Source organism: Akebia trifoliata, chromosome 8 (assembly GCF_017979445.1).
Source record: "Akebia trifoliata isolate Shusen 1 chromosome 8, ASM1797944v1, whole genome shotgun sequence".
NCBI classification, from domain to species: domain Eukaryota; kingdom Viridiplantae; phylum Streptophyta; class Magnoliopsida; order Ranunculales; family Lardizabalaceae; genus Akebia; species Akebia trifoliata.
The window spans coordinates 3,351,028-3,360,760 of record NC_141382.1 but is presented as its reverse complement, the minus strand read 5'-3'; the positions used below and the strand labels follow the sequence as shown (position 1 = coordinate 3,360,760).

Genomic DNA, 9,733 nt, shown 5'->3' with positions numbered 1-9,733 from the left:
CCCTAATTGTTCTCTGAGTGTCACTTTGCTATCCCAATGTGGGCTGAAATTTTATTCTTATTGTTTGATTGCTCTCTCTCTCTCTCCACAAGGCATCATAATCTAAAGTCCTTATTACTCCATTGGAGTCGATGTGTAGGGCTATGATATCAAGCCGACATTCTTATTGAATCTATGCCTTGGGTTTCTATGTGGGTCATATGGATCATCAGAAACAAAACCATTTTTGAAAACTTTAAGCCTAACGATTGGGGGCGCACGATATTCAGTCTATTATGGAACAAATTTGATAGCATTAGAAATTATTACAAGATGAAGTGAAGTTCAATCAATTGCTTGGGCTCGGTCTAGGGATGGTTGAATTCAAATGTTCTAAAATTGGGAATCCTAATGGAATGGCAGGGGAGCATGGTTGCATAGAAATGAAAAAATGTGTTATTACTTGGGCTTGTAATTTGAATTTGATTCATTGCGTGGTGAATATATGTTTAATTGGATTAAATGCATTCTTGATACTCTAAAAGATACTATACTTGGATGATTCATTGAATTTGTAGGGAGGGAAACTTAGTTTCTGATGTTCTAGCCAAGCTTGTGTCTTGAATCCAAGCTGCGATTGTTATTTTTAGGAAAAATTACGAAAACGTGATCAACTTTTGATAAATTTACAATTCTGGCTCACTATTCATTCTAATTATCAAAATGTGAATAATAACCAATTTGCATGTTTAAAGTGATAATTTCCCAAGTTTCACAATTTTTAGTGAGATAGTCACGTTAAACTCGCGGAATAGTCATTTTAAAACCTCTGAATTTGTTACTATTCAGTTTTTGGTAATTAAAATAAACAGTTTGTCGGAATCATAAATTCATCAAAGTCAGCTCATGAAATGATAATTCACCCTACTTTTTTTCCCAAGAGATGCCTTTTGTGTGTAAAATATCCTTATTTTCGAGATTCGTTAGGTCTTGGGATCTGAATTTTATGTAAATTTAGGGGCATCCTCTTTTCCTATACAAAATCATTCTCATCCCATATAAATTCATATATATATATATGAATTTTGGCCAACATTTTAGCCAACCATTTTTATCCTACATGGGTTAAAAGTTTTGGAATGGGCTGATTTTTTGGTGATGATGATCTCCTCACCGTAGAGATCATCCTCACCAAAAATCAGCCCATTCTAAAACTTTTAATCCATGTTTTGAAAAATGTTTTGCCAAAATGTTTGGTGCTGAACATTTCCCTATATATATATATATATATATGGGTAGCGTTCAATGGCTAACTTTTTGGCAAAACATGAGTTAGAAGTTTTGGAATGGGCTGATTTTTAGTGAGGATGATCTTCTCACCGAGGAGATCATCCTCACCAAAAATCAGCCCATTCCAAAACCTCTAACTCATGTTTTGAAAAATATTTTACCAAAAAGTTAGCCATTGAACGGGACCCTATATATATATATATATGGGGGGCGTTCAATGGCCAACTTTTTAGCAAACTTTTTGGCAAAACATTTTTCAAAACATGAGTTAGAGGTTTTGGAATGGGCTGATTTTTGGTGAGGGTGATCTCTACGGTGAGGAGATCATCCTCACAAAAAATCAGCTCATTCCAAAACTTCTAACCCCATCAAAAACAGTTTACAAAAAATGGACGGTCCACGATTTTTCAACTTGTAAACATGGGTTAGAAGTTTTGGAATGGGATGATTTTTGGTGAGGATGATCTCCTCACTGTAGAGATCATCCTCACAAAAAATCAACCCATTCCAAAACCTCTAACCAATGTTTTGAAAAATGTTTTGCCAAAAAGTTTGCCCTTGAACACTACCCTCTATATATATATATATATATATATATATATATATGGGAGCGGTTCGGCGGCCCTAAACAAAAACAAGTTTTGTGCCAAGTTTTGGAGGCCCTTAGATATGGACACATCGGACGGACTGCAAACGTCTCCGGTTTAAAAGTAAAAACTGTAAGTAATTATATATTCCCCCCTGTTCAATTTTTTTATTCTTTAAAAAATCCCTCACAAAAACTCTCTTCTTACTTTCTCTCCCTCTCTCTCTCAACCAAGTTACAGAACCTGTAACTAAACTCTCTCTCTCTCTCTCTCAAGTTACAGACACTCTCTTCAAAACTTTCTCTCTCTCTCTCTCTCTCAAGTTAAGTTCGAACGACCCGACGCATCGCCGTCTCTCTCTCGTTACAGACGTCTGTTCGAACGGTTCTTGCCATTGTCATCTTCACAAATCCCGTCTTCTTCACGCGAACGACACTCGAGAGAGATCTTCCTATTTGTTTAATTCGAGCTCTGTCACCAAGCCAAGATCTCTTAGGTATTTCTTTCACTCTCGGTCTCTCTCTCTCTCTTTGAAATTAGTCATCTTCATCCATCCATTCTTACAGGTTTTTAACAAACCCTAATTTAATTTTAAAACATATATCTACAATAATGAGATTAGGGATCTCCTAATATGTAGTAAAATCAAAATTCCTACTTTTTAGGGTTTCAGCAACATCAATTTCACTATAAGTTTTAATTTTTCGTGTAAGATTAAGCATTCTTTTTGTTCTAAATTTAGATGTTTCGGCGTGGATCATATATAAGATTATACTCTTTGTGATTTTTAACTTAAACAAGTGCTTAAATTGATTTTGTTTTTTGTTTGATTATCTCAAGTATTTTGGGCCTCTTTGATGTTTGTTGGATCATTTGACATGAAAATTTGGTGTGTTTTTGGGAGTAAGTCATTGGATGAGAAGATGGAATGAACTTAGATGATGATGCCAAAAATTATATCACAGGTCGAAATGATGGTCTGTCATACTTATAAAAAATGATATGCTCATATGCATGCAAGTATTTATACAATGAAAGGACATGGATTATGTTAGGAGAAATGAAATTTGTTAAAGGTACATCACATGAAGTTGGTTGAGTAGTGGCTAATGTTGCATTACTGAGAAGCTTTATGTTTCAAGCACATGAGATTTTCTCTAAGTTTTTAGTAGCATGCCTCGGAAAATAGGTGAAGGTGGAAAAACTGAAGTTTTAGAAAAAATTCAGATATAACTATGGTTGTCAATTTATTTGGTAAAGATGTGATTTTTATTGGGAGAGGTGGAACTCCTGAAGACAATGAAACTTGGTAAGATTTTTGGATGACTGTGACTTCACCTCTTACAATTGCAAAGTGAAGCAATAAATGTAAATTTACATAGAAGAATTTGTGATGGGTTACTGTGATGTTATACTTGGAGACAAGCATGATAGATGATTGCTCATGCAAGAATCTTGTGTTATAATCACTAATGATTTATGCCATCATTTTAGATAGGTCCTTATGTTACTGGTTACAACTTGTTCGATGTACTTTATAATAGCCACCTTATAGTTTGTGAGTTCAGTGTTATCCGCTTGTAGTATGCTTAGTTTTTCTTTATACATTTTTCGTTTATGAAATGAAAATTGAAGTATGAATATGGGGAGTGATTGGAAATGATATTTTCTATTGATTATCTTACTCTTACCTAGTTACCTTGAATCCTAAAGGGTGATACGTTGGATTGTTATCTTGTTCTGGTGTTCTTTATCTTATTATATTTTGTGACCTACAAATGGAAAGTTCACCATCCCCCCTACTTGCACAATATGTCCTCAATGTGCAACTAACCTCTTCCTCTTAACTTCCACAACCGTTTCCCTATGATGGCCACATTCATAACTTTTGTGATTCATGATCCCCAACCAACCCCTTTTACAGGACCTCACACGACTTTCTCTTTTTTAATAAGTTGAACATGACTTGTGCTCTAGTTAACTTCTTTATTATTGTTCCATAAGATTTGAAATTGTTTTTAAATAAAAAAAAGGATGACAGATAAATCTAGACCTTTTAGATTGCTTTACTCATATTAGATTATTATCTTGGGTATGTTGGGAAAGAAACCACAAAAACAAGCAACATTGTTTTTTTCTTTGTTTTTGGAAAGTTTCAGTGTCAATTGAGGCATTAGCCTTATTGTAGAGTGCTGAGGATGTATCCTTGTTTCCCCCTCCTTGATGTGTACACCTTAATGACCTTGATTCTTACGTTATTAAAACTTTGTTGGAGGGGATAATTCTGAAGTATTGAATGGAGATTGCACGAGGAGTTCAAATTATGAAACGCACTCTAATATGCACACTTAACTAAGTGTTCCTGGTTCCCACTTATAAAATAGTTTTAAATCTACATTGTGAAGGTGAACGCCATTAGTATAGAGGAATTATTGGCCAGTGAAAAATGAAGTTTTTATGTGCATTCCTTATTTCTGAAGAGTAGTGATATAGTTCACTAGTACTTGTGTCTAGATTGTGATTGGATTTGCTCAATGTTATAATAACCGAATATCACATGTAATTGGAATTTCTATTTTCTATGCACAGGTGTGGCATGGATGGCACTTTCTCGACCCTTCACGTACTATGCAAACTTCATATCCTCTCCCGAAGGTTACTTCCACACTGTCATCTGCAACGCTCAGGAGTTCCGCAGCACCACTGTCAACAATGACCTGCATTTCATAATGTGGGATAACCCCCCGAAGTAGAGCATCCGCACCACCTCAACCTGAATGACATGTCAAAGATGGTCGACAGCAATGCTCCATTTGCGAGGAAGTTCCACAGAGATGATCTAGTACTCGACTAGAGTTTGATGGTATCCATTACGAGGTTCAGGCCACTGATCCCACTGATCTTGAAGTTCTTAGAGACTGCGCAAACTGAACATTTTCCATCATTGATTGAAGAAGAAAGTGGAAATGAAGTTTTGTTTCATGTGGCTGACATCATATTAAGATGTGGTCAAGTGTTGTTTCAACGTTCTAGTTTGCCTCCACTTGTTATTCTTTGTTCACTTTTCCTTTTTCTCTTTTACATTTTTCTGTTTGAAAAAGAGAAACTGTATACATTTAAATTGTTACTATCATCAAATTTAACATAGTTTCTCATCCTTTATGAGGGAGGTGTAAATCTCCTATAAAGTACTCGGATTTATCGCTTGAAATTGCATCAGAGTCTATTTTCTACATCTATAAGGTAAATAGCCCTTATGAAAATCTCAAGGAATCATTTTTTTTTTTCATTGACAGTGGTCTAATAACTTAATTGTGACTAAGAAAATGTTTTGTCAATTGGCTTGCTTTCTGACATGCAGTGTGTCAATTGTGGGACCCAAATCTTTGCCAATCAAATGGATAGATCATCTAGTCCTACAATACACCCATTAGATGATACTGACCAATGAAATGTCACTATCTCTTTGTCCCATTTGTAGTGCCAATAAGCTATTCATTATAGCTAGTTTTGGCCAAGGTGTTCGCTAGGCGAAGCCCAAAGAATATTAGATGTGTTCCATCCTTTTACGTGCGCCACATCGCAGTGTCTGGAACCCTCTATTCTTTAGCCTTAGTGATGGTTTTACTCCTTCAAAGTGGCAGCTTTTTAAGTTTTTGAAGTCTATGATTATGATATACAACCTGGCAATTTGTATTTAATTTGCACTCAAACACAGGTAAATTCAAGTTTTCCATGGCAAACTATTTTCCTTAAAGTTTAACAAATACTTGCTGTATATTGGGCATGGTATCTTTGCCTGCTATTTCAATTTCCGACAAATGTACAATTCTCTTTCAATATCTTCAATACTCTCTTCTTTCACAACTTTAACAAATACTTGCCGTATATTGGGCATTGTTTCTTTTGCATAGTAACCAACCACTGATATATTTACAAGAACAAGCCTCCATCCAAGAACCTCAAGACCTTCTTGTCTAAAAGTATTTACAACAACTGCAAAAATAAAAAACATTTGCTCTTAGAAATAGATTACACCGAAAAACAGAATGATGACAGGCATACTAGAACTTGCTGCAATAATTACAAAAAGCATAGAACCAAGCACAGAAATATGTGAAAGTTGGATGGTTAAAGTGAAGTCACTATAATTTCCACATTAAGAAAAGAAAAACAAACACAAAAATATTTTTCACCAATACATAAAAGAATCCTTTTACTGGGCAGACTCCAAACCCACAAACTATTTGCATATTCTCCCATAGTTGAGATAATTCTTAATAAACCATACTTCTTCAACTTCGTTAATTTCTCCCTTCACAAAACCATTTATTATTAGATAGAATGTTTCAAATAAATGACTAATCAAATAAATAAAATTAAAACTTAAATAAACAAAATCTAGCAAAATCCCTACACACATGATATAATAAAAGTGCTTCAAATGGAGCATAAATGATAATACCTATAATTTACTACACGATATGATTTGCTACATGATATTACCTAATAACAGGTGTGTATGTGGCTATGCTGTTGAAACCCACCACTGTTAACCTAGACAGAGTGAGTTTTTATGATAATACCTTTAATATACCAAGTTAAGAATAAAAACCCAAAATGGTTCTTGGGTTTTAAATTCACAATCAAAATGTTTAATATTTTAAGTCATCCACATTGCAAATAAGAATTTCAAAATTTCATCATATATATACAAGATCGTATATATATGATGAAACTTGAGAAGTTGGGTTTGCAAGAAAAAGAGTGTACCGTAGGCAACCATAAGGATAAATGTGAGCGATTAGGACAGATAGGTTGATGGGTTAAACTAAAGGAATCAATTTATTTGCTCGATTTCTAAGAAACAGAAGAATTTTATAGAAAAGAAATTAATCTCAATTTTTTTTTTCATTCTTCCATGAAATCTGACTCACTCACCTCTTCGATTACAATTCATCGAAGGGCCCTGAAAAGAAGTGGTTTCGACATTGATGGGCACAAATTAGCAGAGGAGTTGAAGGAATTGTGAGAACACACAGGAGACAGTGTATATTTGGGTCTCTAAATCTTCATAGTTAAGCACTTATTTAAGTCAAAAATCACAAAAAGTATAATATTATATATGATCCATGTCGAAACATCTAAATTTAGAACAAACAAATGCTTAATCTTACACGAAAAATTAAACTTATAGTGAAATTGATGTGGTTGAAACCCTAAAAAGTAGGAATTTTGATTTTGCTACATATTAGGAGATCCCTAATCTCATTATTGTAGATATATGTTTTAAAATTAAATTAGGGTTTGTTAAAAACCTATAAGAATGGATGGATGAAGATGACTACTATCAAAGAGAGAGAGAGAGACCGAGAGTGAAAGAAATACCTAAGAGATCTTGGCTTGGTGACAGAGCTTGAATCAAACAAATAGGAAGATCTCTTTCGAGTGTCGTTCGCATGAAAAAGACGAGATTTGTGAAGACGACAATGGCGAGAACCGTTCGAACAGACGTCTGTAACGAGAGAGAGACGACGATGACGTCGGGTCGTTCGAACTTAACTTGAGAGAGAGAGAGAGAGAGAGAGTTTCGAAGAGAGTATCTGTAACTTGAGAGAGAGAGAGAGAGTTTAGTCAGGTTCTGTAACTTGGTTTATAGAGAGAGAGGGAGAGAAAGTAAGAAGAGAGTTTTTGTGAGGGATTTTTTAAAGAATAAAAAAATTGAACAGGGGGGAATTTATAATTACTTACAGTTTTTACTTTTAAACCAGAAGATGTTTGCAGTCCGTCCGATGTGTCCATATCTAAGGGCCTCCAAAACTTGGCGCAAAACTTGTTTTTGTTTAGGGCTGCCGAACCGCTCCCTCTATATATATATAGGGAGCGGTTCGGCGGCCCTAAAGTCTAACAACTTTGTTGCCAAGTTTTTTTGGGCGTTAGATCGAGTGGCGTCCGACGGTTCGGATGGAAAACACGGTTTTAAAATTAAAAATTACGTTTTTACAAATTGCCCCCTATAAAAATATTTTATTCTATTTTAAGTCCCTAAGCTTCTCTCATTCTCTTCTTCGAATGTCTCTCCCTCACAAAACCCAACTGAAACCCATCTCTCTCTCTCTCGCTCGAAAACCCATCTCTCTCTCAAGTTTCACTTTGACGCCATCTCTCTCTCTCTCTCTCTCTCTTTCTCTCGCTCACTCGCTCTCTCTCTCTCAAAAGTTTCAGTTCGAACGACCCGAAGCCATCGCCAACGAATGTGACTCGATCTCTCTAGTTTCAGTTCGAACTTACTTGAGATCTCATCGTCTTCGGAGCTCTCTCAACCCTCTCTCGCCGTCGCCGTCGCCATCGCCGTCAATCTCTTTTTATTTCGATCGAACGGGTATTTATTTAACTCTTTATTTTTTAGGAAAATCGATTGGGTATTTAATTTTTTTTATTGTAGTTCTTGAATTTGAAAGATAATGTGGATGGGTTTTTTTTTTTTTTTTTTTACTTAGACAATTTTAAAGAAATCAGGTTTTTTTTTTTTTGGGTTGTAATTGTTACCCTTGTAAATTTTGTAATTTTTACCATATGAAGAAGAGGGTTCTTCTCGCTTTTTCTTCCTGTTTTTTTTTTTATCTTAAGAACAAGATATGATTTTTAAGAAGGTTAAATATGATGGGTTTTGAAGATGATGTTTTATCCCAAAAAAAAAAATTATGAAGTCTGATTTCGACTAATCTGAACTGAAACCCTACCAAATAATGGTCGAACCCGAACTTGTTTACCATTGTTCACTAAGAAATCTTTTAAAAGTAGGAAAATTTTTAAAAGACATGTGCACTTCTAATGCTAATTTTTCATAATTTACAAGTGCCTATATCGAGATCATTTCCCACGACAGCAATGAAGAATCTAGTGTACAGATCTGTTCAAAAAGCTCTTATTATAGTGCTGTTAGATTCAGCTTTGCTCTCATAAAACTTACACAGGTCCTTTAACTTTTCTTTGCTAATTATAGTTCTCACCTGGTACTGTAAACACCATGTTTCCATGTATTACTGTTCTAAAAAATTCACATATGTATTCTTGTGTACATACAAGGTGGTGCTTGCTTGGCTCCATTTTGGTCAGTCACTAATTTTTTCCCACCAAACAATGTTCTCCCAAACAATGCAGGTGCAGGGGGGCTGGTGTAACTCTCCTCAGCACCATTTTGATCTCTCTCAACCTGTCTTCCAATACATTGCTCAATACAGAGTTGGGAGTTGTACCTGTTGCGTACAGAAGGTATGTTATGTGCTATTGTGTTGTCCATCAGTCCATGTCTTATAACACCAATTTTTTTTACTTATAACACCAATCCTTTCTTCCCAAATCATATCAAATAGCAATCCCCTAACTTAATAAATGAATTGCTGCGAAATTAAAACTTTAGTTACATTCAATCAGGTTAAAACCCATCCTGATTTTATGCAATCAGTACCTGCATCAACCCTTCTCTTTTGAAGTTTCTGCAATGTGGGGAGCTTATAAATTTTGAACATGGTGGTCACTTGCTTATAACTTAATCTGCATATTCAATGTTCAAGCTTATAACTTTTGAATGATTTGTGCAGATGAGTTTATACGAGGACTTGGTAGCAACTCGGGTACCAGCAAAACATAAATGGTTGAAACTTCGATGTTTCCAAGTGGGGATGCTGATGGCTAATGCCATACCCTAATCATAATTGTAAACAACAATTGGAATTGATTGTACGAGTGTGTTTGTTATAATGCTTTGTAATGTTGAGATTATAATATGAGCCAAACCTTTGTAATGCTTGAAGAGTGTAATAATCTTTAATTGGGATGTGATAAAATTTTTTTTTTAACAAATTGGGGTATAA

At 35.0% G+C, this 9,733-nt stretch overlaps 1 long non-coding RNA gene across 1 annotated transcript; it reads left to right on the top strand.

Annotated features, from left to right (window-relative positions):
* The first annotated feature begins 7,940 nt into the window (after positions 1-7,940).
* On the top strand, positions 7,941-9,733 carry LOC147395492 (uncharacterized). The gene is made up of 3 exons (XR_015180722.1): positions 7,941-8,238; positions 9,021-9,131; positions 9,461-9,733. It is a non-coding gene; the product is annotated as an uncharacterized LOC147395492 (long non-coding RNA).